Source organism: Bombyx mori, chromosome 15, assembly GCF_030269925.1.
Source record: "Bombyx mori chromosome 15, ASM3026992v2".
NCBI classification, from domain to species: Eukaryota; Metazoa; Arthropoda; class Insecta; order Lepidoptera; family Bombycidae; genus Bombyx; species Bombyx mori.
Genome location: NC_085121.1, coordinates 14,953,539 through 14,972,654, shown reverse-complemented (window position 1 = coordinate 14,972,654; position 19,116 = coordinate 14,953,539). Strand labels below are relative to the sequence as shown.

Here is a 19,116-nt window from a genome sequence, read left to right as displayed (position 1 = left end):
AGGATTGCGACACTGAAGTGGCAGTGGGCAGGACACATTGCTCGCGGAACAGATGGCCGTTGGCGCCAGAAGGTTCTTGAGTGGCGACCGCGTACTGGGAGACGTAGCGTGGGTAGGCCTCCCACAAGGTGGGCCGATGACCTATTGAGGTTCGCGGGGATCCGCTGGATGCAGGCAGCGCAGGACCGGTCTTTGTGGCGAGGCTTGGGGGAGGCCTATGTCCCGCAGTGGACGTCCATGGGCTGATAGAATAGAAAAAAAAAAGAATAGAAAAGCGATGAGTTCAGGTTTCTAATTTTACAGTAGATATTTTTCTAAGTAAAACGTATCTAATATATTCATATACTTAGAAATATATTCTTTTTCAACAGATAAGAACACCGCGGTTAATATCCTCCTGAAGTGACACTTGTCCATCTGATGGTTGTCTGGAAGAGATCGCACTTAGAGATAAGAGCACCCATTGTACTTTTGTATTTAACGTTTTGCATATGTGTTTTATCTGGTGTACAATAAAGGATACTTTACCCTAAATCTTATATACGAATGATTTTCCCGGTCAAGGAATAACAGTGTAATTAATATAAATGAAATTTGTTAAATTTTATATTTATTGCCCTTTTAGGCAGTCGAGCATACGTCCCACCTGATGGTGAGTGGTTACCGTCGCCCATGGACCTCAACAATGCCAGGGGTAGAGCCAGGCCGCTGCCTACCGCAAAGCTTGCATAAGCTTGCATAATTGTTTGTGATAGCCTCGTATGGTGAAATCGCGTACTAGCTTATGCGAATAAATAATGAATCCCGCTGAGTTTGTTCCTCTGATTGTTTTCAAAACTGTGACTCTTATTGGAACTGATGATAGAGTTTATTTGATGAGATTGTGACGGGCAAAGTCGAAGGAAAGAGACCTCGCGACCTAGCCGCTGGTGTGATCAAATAACCACCCTAACTGGGCTGCCAGTCGTAACCACCATTCGAGAGGCCGAGGACCGGACGAGGTGGAAACAGCTCACGAGACAGGCCACGGTCAAGTTTCACGGACACGACCTTCAGTAATGATGAAAGCGACGAAGACGAAAAAGAGATTGTTCCATGACATTCAAATAAAAAAGAAAAACGTATGCGTGTGGGGACGCCCGACAAAAGTGATAACTTGAATTAATCTAACTGGAGCTATTTAATATTGGAATCGTTTGAGAAAAGCTTATTACTCAAATTTTATAAGAAAATTTTAACATAAATTATTATAAAAAAATTGATTAGGATTTACAAACGCTCTCAGTAGCGCTACCTCAGTATGCGCGAGAGAAAAGGAAGATAGACAGATTGGCGCCGTGACGCGTTACGTAACGCGTCACGGCGCCTTGGTGGTAGGACCTCTTGTGAGTCCGCACGGGTAGGTACCACCGCCCCGCCTATTTCTGCCGTGAAGCAGTAATGCGTTTCGGTTTGAAGGGTGGGGTAGCCGTTGTGACTATACTGAGACCTTAGAATTATATCTCAAGGTGTGTGGCGCATTTACGTTGTAGATGTCTATGGGCTCCAGTAACCACTTAACACCAGGTGGGCTGTGAGCTCGTCCACACATCTAAGCAACAAAAAAAAAAAAAAAAAAACGAAGCGGTTTAGGTTCTCATAAGAAGCTATCACTTCAAAATTACTTTTGGATAAAACTGATTACCAGATACAGCGTCGCGACTGAATTATTTCATATCGATAATGCTATGGTCGATCACGGCCAACGCTGTGGTATTTATATTGTTTAGTTAGTAAATATGTATTTCATAGAGATACCGAGCATCGAAATTCTGCATCAGTGTAGTACGGTACAGTAATTTTGTGAAACAATTGAGTGATTTAATGAGATCATTCTGTGTGAAGGACGTGTATGTATGTAACAAATATATACCTATAGTTAGTACAGGAAAATTACCTTTTTTTTTCTACCTATGCTGATAGCCTTTCACCCTAACGTTTGTAGGTGAGCTCACGGGGCTCAAACCGGAGAGTTGCTAACACTGACCCTAGCAAGAGCAGTGCTTCGCAGAATCCAGAAACCACCGGATCGGAAACGCGACCCACTGAGAAGATCCGGCGAGAAACTCAGTGGGCTGTGTTTATGGTTTAGTTCGCTCATCGAGCCCTTCGTCGCAAGCGACGGATTCGACGAGGACGGTGACCGGTGCTTGTGGTGCCTAAAAGCACCGTTAATGGATCAGGAGGATCCATAATGACGTGCTTTGGGCGACGTCGACGGTTTACCATTCGGTCTACTGGTTCGGGTATGTAATTTCCAGCGGCCACGATGAGAGGGTTGTCATGTCGTGCCACCTTCTCAAAATGGCGCAGCGATGCCGACTGTAGGTACTTACTAACTGAATCGAGCTCCAGGTCATCGTGGAGTAACCGTGGTACTCCGACGGCTATCCTGCAGAAAATTACATATTTCTGCGAGATTATTAAATACGAGGGTTAACTGGAAGAAAATGCCTGCATAGCGTTAAGTTCGTCTTTGTACACTATTTTGTGCAATAAAGAATTTTAATTCATTCATTCATTTATATTTCTGCCTATTTTCTTTTTCTGGTTCAAACCGTAAATTAAAACTTAATGTCGATAGCTATATTGATACATTCATCGAACAGTAACCATATGAAATGAATAAACGATCTATATTTTGTTTATTTGACTTATTTTTGAAGACACGAATATTTCTTGACGAATGATAAATAAATCATGAAACTTACTATAATCGGTAGTGCTCTAATTTCAAAGAATACATTTTTCAATTCGACTGAATGAGCAGCGGTCTGTATAATATTGGTTCTTAGGATAGGACTCCTAATATAGTACCTGCTGGTTTTTCCAGATGGAGTATTTCAAGCTGGTATGGCAATATAGCGTACGTATCTTAGATACATAGGTTTGCAGATTCAAGACAATTTATTTTAATAATCTAAATAGGCAAGCAAGCTTAGCCATCGTCGGGCACTAAGCGCCTGTTGTAGTCCACGGACTTCGTATCGTGGGAATACGTGGATGGTAAAAGCAATATCTCTGTTCTAGTAATAATATTATCATATACTTCAAACGCGGACTAATATTGTTTTGCTTTTACGTATATAAATTAACATTACTAATTTGACGTTAGATATCATGGCTTATAGAATAAGGCACAGTGTATACGTGCAATGCGACTTCGTAGTACAAATCTCGCAAGATAGCAATTTTTCTAAGGAAATTTATGCTTTTTTTCTTCTTTTTTTTTATTGCTTAGATGGGTGGACGAGCTCACAGCCCACCTGGTGTTAAGTGGCTACTGGAGCCCATAGATATCTACAAAGTAAATGCGCCACCCACCTTGAGATATAAGTTCTAAGGTCTCAAGTATAGTTACAACGGCTGCCCCGCCCTTCAAACCGAAACGCATTACTGCTTCACGGCAGAAATAGGCAGGGTGGTGGTACCTACCCGCGCGGACTCACCAGAGGTATAATTACACCAAGTACAGGTACACCAGGTACACCAGTAATTACGCAAATTATAATTTTGCGGGTTTGGTTTTTTATTCACACATTTCACACACACTCACAAATTACTTCCACGATCGAGAAATAACTACGTGAAATTAAAATAAAAACGTACAAACTCTTATATTTACGTAATAATTGGTGCTGTCTTATTGTTTGTTGACCGGGATACAGTCGATATCCGGTTTGAAAGGTTGAGATTTCCATCTCAAATCGCTAGTTTGGATGTTTAATTCACTATGGGTTTAGGTAACCACTTAATTTTGGCTTAGCCATGAGCTTGTTCACTAGTCTAGGCAACAAATAAATTAGGTTAATGGGCTGGTTATCGTGACCAGATTATCTAATTTTACATTTTTCGTTGTTGCTTTCGATGGACGCACGAGCTCATGGTCGACCTGGAGTTAAGTGGAACTTGAGGTTATAGACATCAGAACACGACTGCCCTCATTTATCTCGGTGTCAGTCTGCATTAAAAAAATCGTTTGGCCAGTCGATTCAATTGACCCCCGGTGAAGGTCACGGGGCGATGTGAGAGGGTCGAGGCAGCGCGGCGCGCTACCAGCACTCTAGCCCGCTGCCATGGAGTAATATCTTCTAGATAAAAAGAGCAATCGGTTGGCGGTGTATCGCGTCCCGACCCGGCAGGCTCGTTCTGGTCCAGCGGGGTATTCCGGGACACCAGCGACACCGTCTGGGTGGCCTGACGGCCATACCGAGGCGGCCGACGTTTCAGAGTCCTCGATTCGCCTCGAAGACTCCGTCGGCCGGGCGTCTTTGGGGTGAGCTGCGCCGTCTGGTGTTGACCGCGGTAACTCTCTTACCTCATCCGGGTTTTGAGGGGATCGGACTCTTGGGTGAAGAGTGCAAGGGAGTCGTTTAGTGGGTAGGAGCCTGAAAACACCCTTGGGCCCGCGGTCTCGCAGTCGCGGACCAGTCGAACATACCCCGCGCGCCCCCTAGGCGTGGGGACCTCGTAGGAGGTTCGGCCCCCAGCTGGAAAAAAAATTCGATTCAATTCAAACATTTTAAGGGTTTCTCATTGTGGCTGTCAGGTGTGACGAAGGTTCCGCATTTTGCTATATCATGTTTGCCTATTAGTGAAATGTAGTGTCGATTGTGCCCCTTCTTGAATGTCCGTTTAGCGTCTGTCATGTTCGTATGCAAATTGAATTGGTCAGTTATTGACTTACTGGCCGAATGACATTAAGGTTTTCTGTTTGTAAAATGTGTAAGGACTTTCTTTTGAATGTTAAACATTCCGCGACTAACGAACTCGGATTGCGATTTATTCTTGTGTTATACGGAGCAGCGCCAGTAATGGTATATGAATATTTCTGCCGCGAAACATTCAAGAGTTCAGGCTTGATGAATGGAACGGTCGTTGTACTAATAAAATTGAACTTCGATCTCTTGTTTCAAAGCAATTTGCGACATCTATCTACACTTAATACTAGATGAGCCGAGGCTCGTAAAATAACATTTGAGAATATAGAACAATTTAATGAAGTTTTATTCATTACAAACTGTAAGTTTGTCTTTACAAGATAATTACAAAAACGCAATTCTAGTTTCAAATTTAATTGCCTTAATCTAAAATCTAATAAGTTTGGCAACATAACTTTAGTGTAGTATAGAACATTTCATGTAATTTCTTAATTTTTTTTTATTGCCCTTGTAGGCAGACGAGCATACGGCCCACCTGATGGTGAGTGGTTAACGTCGCCCATGGACTTCAGCAATGCCAGGGACAGAGCCAAGCCGCTGCCTACCGAAACAGATGGGCGGACGAACTCAAAGCCCACCCGATGTTATGTGGTTACCGGAGCCCATAGACATCTAAAACGGTCATGGCACCACTAACCTTGAGATATGAGTTCTAAGGTAAAGTTACAACGGCTGCCCCGCCCTTTAAACCGAAACGCATTACTACTTTACGGCAGAAATACGTAGGGTCGTGGTACCTACCCGTGCGGACTCATAAGACGTCCTACCACCAGTAATTACGCAAATCATAATTTGGCAGGTTTGATTTTTATCACACGATGTTATTCCTTCACCGTGGAAGTCAATCGTGTACATTTGTTAAGTACGTATTTCATTAGGAAAATTGGTTTACCCGCCTGCGGGATTCGAACACCGGTGCATCGCTAGATATGAATGCACCGGACGTTTTATCTGTTAGGCCACGACGACTTTCTACGACATTCTAAGATAGTGAACAGTAAATCGTTACAGTATATGCACAACAGTGTATTTATACAACAATGTATGTAAACCGTTCTATATTTGTTTATTTCACGAATTACATTTGCCGAGCTACGCTATGCACGAACTCAGCTTAATGTCTTTTTGAGAGCTCTCCGAATGCCGAATGCATTTTACATTGTAAAGTTCGCGAGCTTTTGAGGCCAACGGATGAAGTTTTCAGAGCTTTTCTTTGTAATAATGTAAGCAGTGCAGGTTTTTGTGAAGAGATTTCTGGGAATTGTCTCTCTTGTAAGTTTATGTATACTTTTGAATTTAAAGGACATTAAAAAAGTATTTCGGTGCCTAATTCTGAAAATTATGTCAAGGATCATTTAAATTACTTCATACATGTATAGTAAAACGAAAAATTTTTTTTTTTAATTTTTTTATTGCCCTTTTAGGCAGACGAGCATATGGCCCACCTGATGGTGAGTGGTTACCGTTGCCCATGGACTTCAGCAATGCCAGGGGCAGAGCCAAGCCGCTGCCTACCGCTTAATACTCTCCACAAGCCTCGTTTGAAGAAGGACATGTCATAGCGCTCGGGAAACACCGTGGAGGGGAGCTCATTCCATAGCCGGATGGTACGTGGCAAAAAAGATCTCTGGAAACGCACTGTGGATGACCGCAGTGGCTCCAGGTAGTACGGATGAACTCTACTCCGGTGGCGGGCGGTGCGATGGTAAAAACGAGATGCCGGTATCATCTCGAACAATTCCTCAGAGCACTCCCCATGGAACATACGGTACAAAATACAGAGGGAACCGAAGTCCCTCCGCAGACCCAGAGGTTCCAAACGATCCGTGAGATTGGGATTATCGACAATCCGAACGGCCCTCCTCTGTATGGAGTCAAATGGAAGAAGCTGATATTTGGGAGCCCCGGCCCAGATATGGGAATTAAATTATTAGTAAGTATGCACGTTACAAGTGAATATAATTATTTAATTATATTTCTCTTTTTAGTTAAGTTTTTACTAAATTAATTATAATAACATGTCAAGGATCGTTTTTAAATGAAATCTTTTTCTAGAATGTTTTTTTTTTTCTGACCACATGTTGTTCTGTCTAAGACGTGCCTTGGTCAGACTAGTCGCTATCTGGTTCAATAGGGATTTTGACCTCATGCTTAAAGATAGTATTGGTCATTACATGTCACTGTTGCTCATAGTCATCAACAAAGTAAATGTCGCCACCCAGCTTGAGACGTGAGTTCTAAGCCTCAGTTTCAAAGCATTCCTTTAAGCATTGCTGCTTTACGGCAGAAACAGGCAGGTATCAGAGCGGGCTCATAAGAAGCGTTACCACCAGAAAATACGTTCCTAAATCTAAATTATCTATTTAATTTACGACCGTTTGTGATTGCCGATGTGAAATTAAGCCTGATAACTTATTGTAAATGTATGAATTTATCAAAGCACCATTTGCCTTAAAATGTCATATTTTATTTGAAGACCGAAACGACAGCCCAAAGCCTTCTGAAATATACGATATCAAATATTATCTGTTCGAATAGGGTCACCGTCACCGGAATAATCTCCTTATAAGTAACTGTCGGACATTACCATTCCTCGGATCCGCGCTGCGAGAGTTAAGTCCAAAATCTATAACGCTAGACCACTATCTGAGCGGAAAATTCATCTGATATCAACTCAATACGAACACGTCGATTTCATTTATTTTCTAAACCATTGAATGCTTTGAACGTCGAACATTATCCGATTTGGTACAGATCGTGCAACGGAAACGATGTTAACGAGAGGGGTCGGCCGGATAGTGGTGTGTGTACAATAGAGAGGGCCCACAGATCGAGCCCACAATGCACGTTGTTTATCCGCTTGGGCGCGGGGGTGTGGCACGGCACGAGGGAGGCGGGGCTCCCGGCCGGGCTCAGTCAGTCAGTCGCCACCGCCCGCCGCAGCCGCCGCGAGTGTGAACGTACCCTTAAAAAAAGCTGACATTCCGACCTTCAATCTGTGCGAACGAGACGTCTATATCTGGTAAGTTGTTCATTTTTCGAAAACGTGATTTTATTTATTGTTTTTTTTTTGGTTTGCGAAGGAAAATTCGTTGTTGGGCATGTTTTAGAATTTGGAAGTAGGTACGTTAGATAAAAGCTACGTTTATCGACACAGTCGTAATTTAATTTTTGTCGTAGCTACGCTGCTACGGTTCGCTGAGATGCCTCGTAGCATCGTAGCAGCGTAGCTCCGGATGTATTTTTCCTGAATTTCCTCGGTTTACACAGAACCGTTTGTTTTTCACGGTCATGGCAAGGTCCCAGGTAGGCGGTGCGCGCGGTTTTGCCTGAGCCCTGGCTACGTGTCATTTCGCCATAATCGTCCTAAAAGCCTCGACCTTGTTCCGTGCACGGATCATGGCTCCTTTGTTTCCGGCGGACCGATTTTTTTTTTCAGCCCTGAATATTTTATACGGACGTTTTGTGTACTTTGCACGTATGCGTATTTTCACGGTGTGTCGCTCTCCGTGTTTCGGATTCAACGAGGTCGTGTACTTGTGCTGCGATAATTTTCGATTTATTTTTTCTTATCAAAAATTTCATTATGCTAAGAACAGCTGAAAATGGGCACAGAATACGGACACCACTTCGTTATAAGTTCCATTCTTGAATAGTTCGATTGGAATCAAAGCAGTTGAATTTCCGAACACGTCAAGCGAAACTGTTTTTCAGAGACTTTATGAACTGTTAATTTATGTGACCCGGCCACCGAACAAAATGGAAGCGAAACCGTTACAGGAAATTTATTTGAAAATTATTATAAATAAGTCTTATTCTTCTGAGTTTTGAAGTCGGCGTGGCCTAAAGGATAAAACGTCCGGTGCATTCGTATCTAGCGATGCACCGGTGTTCGAATCTCGCAGGCGGGTACTATTTTTTCTAATGAAATACGTACTCAATAAATGTTCAAGAGTGACTTCCATGGTGAAGGAATAACACCGTGTAATAAAAATCCAATCCACAAAATTATAATTTGCGTAACTACTGGTGGTAGGATCTCTTGTGAGTCCGCACGGGTAGGTACCACCGCCCTGCCTATTTCTGCCGTGAAGCACTAAATGCGTTTCGGTTTGAAGGGTGGGGCAGCCGTTGTAACTATACTGAGACCTTAGAACTCATATCTTAAGGTGGCGGCATTTACGTTGTAGATGTCCACCACTGAACGCCAGGTGAGCTGTGAGCTCGTCCGACCATCTATGCAGTAAAAAAAGACTAATATAGTAGTAATAAATTCCTATTGCCTCGGTTTCATTCTTGATGTTTGACGTAACCGGACACATACGAGTATGTATAGTTATATTAGATTGACATTACGTTAACTTTAAAAACATAAACAATAATTTGGAATAATATTGTGTAATACAAATCAAACACGAAAAGAAATTTACGCCTTTTTTAAATATGTTAAAAACTAGACGGTAAAAGTCGCAAAATTTTTATCTTTCGTGCAAATTATCGAGTTTTATAAATTTTAGAATGAAAATCTCAAGTTGATAAAAATTACTGATTCCCAGTTTTTGCGCCGCTAGAACCATCGGTGGGCCCCATGGCGTTCAACGTGTTAAAAAAATATTAAAACTAGCTGAGCTGACCCGGCAGACTTCGCAGTGCCTCAATCGATAAATAAAAGACTAAAAAAACTTTTGTATAAAATAAACTTAAAACAAATAAAATGAATTCGTCTGACGGGGGACACATCAAAGGAAAAACAAAATTGTTATTTTTATTTAATTCCGAGCATTTTGATATTTATCTACCTTTTAAACCTTTTCTGGACTTCCACAAATCATTCAAGACCAGTTGAGTTTTAGCGAGACTAACGAACAACAATTCATTTTTATATATATATAGATTATGCTCCTTTCCAAACCTCTGACTAAGATAGGCGCATGTGGATAACGTAGAAAAGAAAAAAGTTAGAAATATTGAAAGAATAATGCATACCACTGACCTAAGCCCAAAATTTGAATGTCGACACTTCAAGCGACATGAGGCTGTGTAACGGGTTGTCTCACCCTTGAAATTGGAAGGTACGATTATTTTGCAGCAGAAACATGTTCACATAGTTTTTTTTTATTTTTATTGCTTAGATGGATGGACGAGCTCACAGCCCACCTGTTGTTAAGTGGTTACTGGAGCCCATAGACATTTACAATGTAAATGCGCCACCCACCTCGAGATATAAGTTCTTAGGTCTCAGTATTGTTACAACGGCTACCCTATCCTTCGAATCGAAACGCATTACTGCTTCACGGCGGAAATAGGCGGGGTGGTGGTACCTATCCGTGCGGACTCCCAAGAGGTCCTACCACCAGTGAGATATTATGGAAAATTAATTTTATTATACGATCTAATTTCTTCTGCGTGGAAGTCATTCGCGAGCACGCGTTAAGTATGTATTTCCTTATGAAATTTGGTATCTGCCTACGAGATTCGGCAAATTTGCATCGCTTCATACGAACGAACGTTTTTTCCTTATACGGAACGCATTTCTCGATTCCAGAAAAAATTAGGGCGTTTTATTCATTAGCTGAGGGGTATATTCTGGTTAATAACTGCTTCGATTAGTTTCATGTAAGATATTCCATACTAATTTATTTATACGAATCTGTACATCCAGCTAATGTTTCTAAAATATATTAATACGTGAAGCAAAAACTTTGTATCCTTTTTACGAAAATTGCGCGGACGGAGGAGTATGAAATTTTCCACACTTATAGAAAATATAGAGAAGAAGTCCACAATGCTAATTTTTTTTTTTTAAATAATGCATAAAAGATACATTAAATCAATAAAGAAAACATTACACACACTGCCATGTATTTGAAACAACACATATATATATAAATATACTCTTTGTTTATTGTCAATTGTCAAACTTTTGTTAGTGTTTAAAGTCTGTGATCAAATTGAGAATAGATGAATATTGTTTGTCATTATTATTATTTATGTATAGTGTAGTTTTGGAGAAATCTGTGATTATCTATATCTATACTAATATTATAAAGAGGAAAGATTTGTTTGTTTGTTTGTTTCGAATAGGCTCCGAAACTACTGGACCGATTTGAATAATTATTTTTCCATTAGAAGCCGACATTGTCCCTGATGAACATAGGCTACTTTTTTTTTTTTTTTTTTATTTTTTTTTTTGGTTTCATGTGTGTTTTAATGTTTCCGAAGCGAAGCGAGGGCGGGTCGCTAGTATTATATAGGTTTATTAGTATTTGACAATAGAACCATAATAATGTTTAAACATAAAATATCAATTGATTAAAGTCGAATTTCGACTACTGCGGGAACACTAGTTTAATTAAAAACAACAACAACCACCAGTATTATAATATGTCAAATATTCAGAATATTCTTATAGCGTGTAAGGTTTTAAATCACCCGTGTCGGAGTGGATTTTTTCTTGAAGATTTCTCGTTTCCCGAAACTAAGTTGGGGCTTCCGCACTACGTGATCAAAATACAGCGGACCGTTGAGTAGAAGCTTGATGGAACTTTCTGAAAGCTCCGGAGAAAGGAGCGTTGTGGATACGAGAAATCTCTAGTGGCTCCGACCTGTGCTTTTCTATCAATGCACCCCGTTTTTATTGCGTATTGGTATGATGAGTTTCTTGGTGTCGAACTCTATTTGGAGTTTACGTAGAGATTTTCGTCCGTATCGGTAATTTTTCAATATGTTTACACGGAAATGAGAATCAGTACGATTTAGATAATACTACGGGTTGTTCACATACTGATTGTAGTAAATATTTTTAGCCTGCTGGGAACTCATACAGGAGGGAGTCATACAGTCTGGTATGAAGAATAGAACAATTGTTATAAAACATTTGAGACTTTGTCGTCTTGGGATTAATGGCGTCATTTACTGGTGGTAGGACCTCTTGGGAGTCCACACGGGTAGGTACCACCTCCTCGCCTATTTCCGCCGTAAAGCAGTAATGCGTTTCGGTTCGAAGGGTGGGGTAGCCGTTGTAACTATACTGAGACCTTAGAACTGATATCTCGAGGTGGGTGGCGCATTTACGTTGTGGATGCTTATGGGCTCCAGTAACCACTTAACATCAGGTGGGCTGTGAGCTCGTCCACCCATCTAAGTAATAATAAAAAAAAGTTGAGTTATGTGACCGATTGACCATGTCAGGGTCCTGAACTGCGGTACTTTAGGACAATCCAGACCACACTAATCGTTTTCATTAAAAAAGTTTCTTAGTGCAGTGAGAATTGCTCCAACTTTAAGCTGCTTTAAAAGAAAGGTGAAGGAGCATTGTTTATCTGCTTAGTGTTGTTTATTTGTATCATTATCATTTATCATTTCCATAATATATATTTCATACTATAGATTTATTATATGTATGTAAGTATATGTAAGTTTTTTTTTTTTGTTATTGCTTATATGTGTGGACGAGCTCACAGCCCACCTGGTGTTAAGTGGTTACTGGAGCCCATAGACATCTACAACGTAAATAAATGCGCCGCACACCTTGAGATATAGTTGTAAGGTCTCAGTATCGTCACAACGGCTGCCCCACCCTTCAAACCGAAACGCATTACTGCTTCACGGCAGAAATAGGCGGGGCGGTGGTACCTACTCGTGCGGACTCACAAGAGGTCCTACCACCAGTAAATAATTGGTATATAAATCAAATAGTTATTTCATATTACATATTTGTAAACGGTGTATATCTATTTTTTTTATATTTTCTATAATAATGTATTGTCAATGGCACACCGCAACATACCTACTATATTTTTATATTTTGCAGAATTTCTCTAAACTAAAGGGTTGTCTGGAATAGATCGCTTTTAGTGATAAGACCGCCTATTGTACAAATCTATCTGCTTTTTGACTGTTTTTGAATGTAAATTGTGTTTTGGTGTGCAATAAAGTGTATTCTCTCTCTCTATCTCTCTCTCTCTCTCTCTGACCAATCTGACCAATAGAAAGAAGCTAGTGCAGTTATCAATTTAGCAAGATTGTTACCAATGCCCGCGTTACTAGTCCTAATTGGACCATTAGATACAAATCATTCGCCGTGCGCGTGAATCGTTTAACTGGCCGGCTTTTTATTTGTCGACCTTTTAATTTAAAGGTCAGTGGCACTGTAAATATTGTTTATGGTTTATGTAGGTCACGTTTATCATCTAATCACCATTGGCCCTGCTTATTGCCGAAAAATTGGTTTTCTCAAAAGTCAAGACATTTGAAACATCTATACCTATAAGTATATATAAAAATTACTTGCTGTTCGTTAGGCTCGCTAAAACTCGAGAACAGCTGGACCGATTTGGCTAATTTTGGTCTTGAATTATTTGTGGAAGTCCAGAGAAGGTTTAAAACAATGACAACATTTTACATATACTTAAGACGTTTAGGATAATTGTATTTTAATTTTGGAAGGTTTCACTTCAACCACGTGTGAATTGCACACATTTTGTTTTTTTTATTATTTTTTGTCTCGCAAAGTTTGTTTATTATTTTCTCTACGGGTCCTTGAACTGGTAGCCGCATTTTCTCTCGTTTTATTTCTGTACCCGCCCACGCATCGCTCAGCTGGGTGAAGCGTGTTGTTATTGTAAGTTTTAGAACACGCGTGTTACCAGGTCGTTTATGATTAAATTTTATTATTAGAAATTGAGATAAAGGCCTCGTGGTTAAGTCGCCGTGCTTACTTTTTTTTATTGCCTAGATGGGTGGACGAGCTCACAGCCCACCTGGTGTTAAGTGGTTACTGGAGCCCATAGACATCCACAGCGTAAATGCGCCACCCACCTTGAGATATAAGTTCTAAGGTCTCAGTATAGTTACAACGGCTGTCCAATAATCTACAAACTGAAACGCATTACTGCTTCACGGCAGAAATAAGCAGGGCGGTGGTACCTACCCGCGCGGACTCACAAGTGGTCCTACCACCAGTGAATCCATACTATCGACGTCCATGGTGAGCGAATGGATTCGTGTAATAAAATGAAACCCTGAAGCTCTGAGTTCGTGGATTCCACCGATTTGTCTTTTTCTACAGCTATGTCTGTTTTGTTACGATACGTACGCTGTATTTTGTAGAGATGAGATAAATTAAATAATTCAAAGTATAATACTTTTACGGTTTCATTTCGATTTTTTTTTTTTTACTTTTTTACCCGAACAGCCTCCTGGCCGCGATAGGGAGTCGCTATTGCTGCCCTACACTGAGGCACTGGAATGAAGTCCATGTTGGCTCAAGACCAGCCATGGTCAATGTAAAATAAATAAAATGAACTGCTTTTTTTAAGAAAGATTTTGTATTACTAACATTTTAAGATTTTGTATTACTAACACTTCATATGGAGTTTAATTCTGAAATAAATTTATTATTATTATTATTATATGTATTAACGCTTCGAATCCTTTACAGTTTTCGTGATCACGGACGATGTTCAGTCAAAAATGCTAACTAACTAGAATAAATCGTGAAAGTAGTTATAGTTATGTGTACTATTACCGAAAACCGAAAAAAAATCTTTAAATTAATTTATTTAAATAATATAAAAAAACACACACGGCAGTCATAACAGCGATAACATCACCAGTTGTTTGACTCTTTCAAACTAAAGAAAACTAAAGCATCGACATAGAAATACTTATTAAAAACTACATACACACTAAACACATCATAATATATTTCAATAACTCGCATTATTTTATCGTGAAGATGAAAACCCAATTCAAACAAACTGCCAGAGCTCAAGATATTATTGTTATTAGTTAATCTTTGTGTGAAAAAGAAAGGTTAACATTTATTTTTTACGGTGAAATTGACGGTAGCTAGCAAAATATTAAATTGTCATCGTACATATAACCTTAGTTGTTCGTGACTATTTAAGTATTTCAAACTGATGGTAGGACCCCTGGTGAGTCTGCACACCTGGTACTACCAACCCGCCTATTTCTGCCATGAAGCTGTAATGCGTTTCGGTTTGTAGGGTGGGGCAGCCGTTGTAACTATATTGAGAACTTAGAACTTATATCTCAAGGCGGGTGGCGGCTTTTACGTTGTAGATGTGTATGGGCTCAGGTAATCACCCCATTTAGCTTTATTCGCCGACGACACGACTGTTTACTATTCCAGTAGAAACAAGTCCCTAATCGCGAAGAAGCTTCAGAGCGCATCCCTAGCCCTAGGACAGTGGTTCCGAAAATGGCGCATAGACATCAACCCAGCGAAAAGTACTGCGGTGCTATTTCAGAGGGGAAGCTCCACACGGATTTCCTCCCGTATTAGGAGGAGGAATCTCACACCCCCGATTACTCTCTTTAGTCAATCCATACCCTGGGCCAGGAAGGTCAAGTACCTGGGCGTTACCCTGGATGCATCGATGACATTCCGCCCGCATATAAAATCAGTCCGTGACCGTGCCGCGTTTATTCTCGGTAGACTCTACCCCATGATCTGTAAGCGGAGTAAAATGTCCCTTCGGAACAAGGTGACACTTTACAAAACTTGCATAAGGCCCGTCATGACTTACGCGAGTGTGGTGTTCGCTCACGCGGCCCGCACACACATAGACACCCTCCAATCCCTACAATCCCGCTTTTGCAGGTTAGCTGTCGGGGCTCCGTGGTTCGTGAGGAACGTTGACCTACACGACGACCTGGGCCTCGAATCAATTCGGAAATACATGAAGTCAGCGTCGGAACGATACTTCGATAAGGCTATGCGTCATGATAATCGCCTTATCGTAGCCGCCGCTGACTACTCCCCGAATCCTGATCATGCAGGAGCCAGTCACCGTCGACGCCCTAGACACGTCCTTACGGATCCATCAGATCCAATAACCTTTGCACTAGACGCCTTCAGCTCTAGGAGCAGGCTTAGGGACCTCGGTAACCGTACTCGTCGAACTCGACAAAGAGTTCGCCGTGCAACCTAACCCATGAATCAGCTCGCTGAGTTTCTCGCCGGATCTTCTCAGCGGGTCGCGATTCCGATCCGGTAGTAGATTCATTCGCGAAGCAGCTACTCTTGAGTTGTTAGGTCTCCTTCGGAGGCGCTCGGGCAGCTGTTAGCAAATCCCACCCCTCCTGGCTGAGCCTTTGCTCGCCCACCTGTCCTGGTGAAACTGGAAAGGCCTCCGGGCCACCAGTAATCCTTCAATCATAAAAAAAAAAAAAAAGGTAATCACTTAACACGAGGAAGGCTGTGGGCTCGTTCACCCATCTAAGCAATTAAAAAAATATAAATAAAACGTTGAAAATAATAATAATAGGAAAATAATAAACACGAGATTAATCATAATCGTAATCATAGTTTTAATTAGACTTTGTACACATTCTGTTTACGATAGGCGAGTGCTCTAATTTGGAGATTACAGTGACTGTCATTCGAATGGATTGTGAGATTTAGCCTCAACGTCCTAAAGTGAACATTTACTATCCAATCAAACCCATGCTTAACAGCAGCCGGTCTTTCTGCTCAGAGTCCATCCTAAGCCAGCGAAATTGATATTCAACGTTTAAAAGGCCTTAAAGAACATCGTTAGGGTATAAGATTTTTTATTGCAACGCTTTCCTCTCGTTTAGGGGAGAAATGTTTAATTCCCGGCATGCTTAGCACATTTTTCCCCATTATAAAAAAGTTACGGCCTTAGCGATGCAAATTAAAAGGCTTCTACCCTCTGACATTTAGGAGGCTTAACATAATTCCTTCTCATTACAATTTTAACGGACACTTCATAAAACAGATGGTATTATTTATTAGGTTACTGTAGCTAACTGAGTTTTCTATCTGCCGCTCTGGTATCTCTTAATAATACGGCTCTTTCGTGCTCAAGTCTGGTCGTCTATTAAAACAAAACATTACGTAGGAAATTTTGATGTGAGCACTCGTGAACACAATTTGCCTAGCATGCAATTAATCGAAAATGAGGGCTCACAGAAAAATACAAGCATAATTTGTCATCGAAGGTTTTTTTGGAAGAGATTCCTAGTGTGGTGTCCTAGGGATTTCTAGTAGTTCGGTGACCTTTCCAACCTGGCAAACAGAAACAGGTTTACTAACTACCCGAATACATTAGCGCCCAAGCCTATGTGATTCGCGAGTGGCACGGGAGGTAACTTTTGAAATGGCGTTCGAAGGATAAATTATTTCCACGAAAGACAAACAAACCTTAGATCATTATCGTTTTGATCAAATCGTTTGTCATAATTATAAGAAGTACCTTCCAATCATGAGATATCTTCCATATTCGGATCCGTTAGCGATTTCAAGACTATAAAGGACCTTGTGATGCTATTAGTAAAGCTACAAACTTTAGCAGGCTCAACAATTTCAATGTAATTGGTTTTTTCAATCCCTCAGACGAACAGACGTACCGTGGTATTTGTGGTGTTAAGTGATAACCTGAAGTTGTAGATGTAACACTGTGTAATACCGGTTTAGATGGACAAGAGGTTGATACCGAGTCGTGGCGCTTCACAATACGTCCCACCAGTATAAATGGAGCTTGGGGATCGCGGTATGCTCTTATAACTACGGAAGTTTTTTTTTTATTGCTTAGATAGGCGGATGAGCTCACAGTCCACCTAGTGTTAAGTGGTTACTGGAACCCATAGAAATCTACAACGCCATCTACAAATGCACCACCCACCTTGAGATATATAAGTTCTAAGGTCTGAAGTAAAGTTACAACGGCTGGCTCACCCTTCAAACCGAAACGCATGACTGCTTCACGGCAGAAATAGGCAGGGCGGTGGTATCTAACCGCGCGGACTCTCAAGAAGTCCTACCATCAGCTTAAGTTAATAAGTTTTGCAAAGCCTTTTGTTTGAACGATTTCGTAGCTAAATAGAAAAAGCCGGATTTAAATTTACATCACGTAGACTGTTAGTGTTAGGCCGCGAAGCAGATACGCATTCCGGTATGTAGGTTGGTATCGCAGTTGCTTGTAAAAAAAGGCTCAAACTTGGAGAATTTGCTAACATTAGCTTTAGCAATGCATCGCAGAATCTTGAAGTCGTCGTGGCCTAAAGGATAAGACGTCCGGTGCATTCGTATCTAACGATGCAACGGTGTTCGAATCCCGCGGGCGGGTACCAATTTTTTCTAATGAAATACGTACTTAACAAATGTTCACGATTGACTTCCACGGTGAAGGAATAACATCGTTTAATAAAAATCAACCCCGCAAAATTATAATTTGCGTAAATTACTGGTGGTAGGACCTCTTATGAATCCGCACGGGTAGGTACCACCGCCCTACCTATTTCTGACGTGAAGCAGTAATGCGTTTCGGTTTGATGGGTGGGGCAGCCGTTGTAACTATACTGAGACCTTAGAACTTATATCTCAAGGTGGGTGGCGCATTTACGTTGTAGTTGTCTATGGGCTCCAGTAACCACTTAACATCAGATGGGCTGTCAGCTCGTCCACCAATCTAAGCACCAAAAAAAAAACTCGGGACCGGAATCGCGACTCACTGATAAGATACGGCGAGAAACTCAATGGGTTAACCTTCTCTCAATATCTTGAGGCACTTTGTGTCACTTGTTTTTTCATCTTCCTGATACGAGGACCGCAGGTGTTAGTTGAGCGCCAACCATGCACATAATTGGAGTTTACTCCTTTAGAATCGATTTACATATATAGGCCCGGGGTATGAAAATTATGGGGACCAAAATCGTACTAGCATGTCACACGAAATGCGTTATGCGCCTGATTGCGCATGTCACACGAAATGCGTTATCGCAGGTGACGCCGGGCTGCTGCGCCGGCAGTCCGCCACAAAGCCTCGAACTGATCGCGCGTTTCTCTCATTATTGTATTTTCATATATTTGTTAGTCGTTTGTTTTGTGTCTCGTTAATTTGTTAATAATCTGTAGTGTATCGTGTTGTCGTAATATAGAACTATTTCTCGTATTGTTTCGTTTAATTTTTTATATCCAGTAAACTCCAGTCGTGCGTCGGAGCGGACACACACACTTTTATATTATGATTTTTTTTTATTACTAAGCAAAGAAGCTAGTAAGTATCTCGAAAATATCTATCGCTATGGTTGCTGCATATTTTGTCGCAACTAGCGCTCAACGTGCGGCCCTACCTACATAATGCTACCTGGTATTGTGGCGCCGTGCCAAAATTCGAATCACTGACCTGATTTGTATCAAATCCGCTGCATTTGACACAATAAGCGGAAAATAACATGACGTTTGAGCGTTCCGAGTCATTGAACTTTATTTTGTTCGCTTCCGAATGGGATCGAGCTTTTAATGCTCGTGTGCGATTGATGATGTTCGCTGCTATAGTTTGGAATCTAATTATTTTTTTTGCTT

At 41.0% G+C, this 19,116-nt stretch overlaps 1 protein-coding gene across 2 annotated transcripts in view; it reads left to right on the top strand.

The window, feature by feature from the left end:
• Positions 1 to 7,674: 7,674 nt before the first annotated feature.
• The window catches only part of ace1 (acetylcholinesterase type 1), a 78,847-nt gene continuing 67,405 nt past the window's right edge, over positions 7,675 to 19,116 (top strand). For both annotated transcript variants that reach the window (XM_038015607.2, XM_012697314.3), the window contains exon 1: positions 7,675 to 7,782. The gene's annotated coding sequence lies outside the window, so the exon portion shown is untranslated. The remainder of the gene's footprint in view (positions 7,783 to 19,116) is intronic.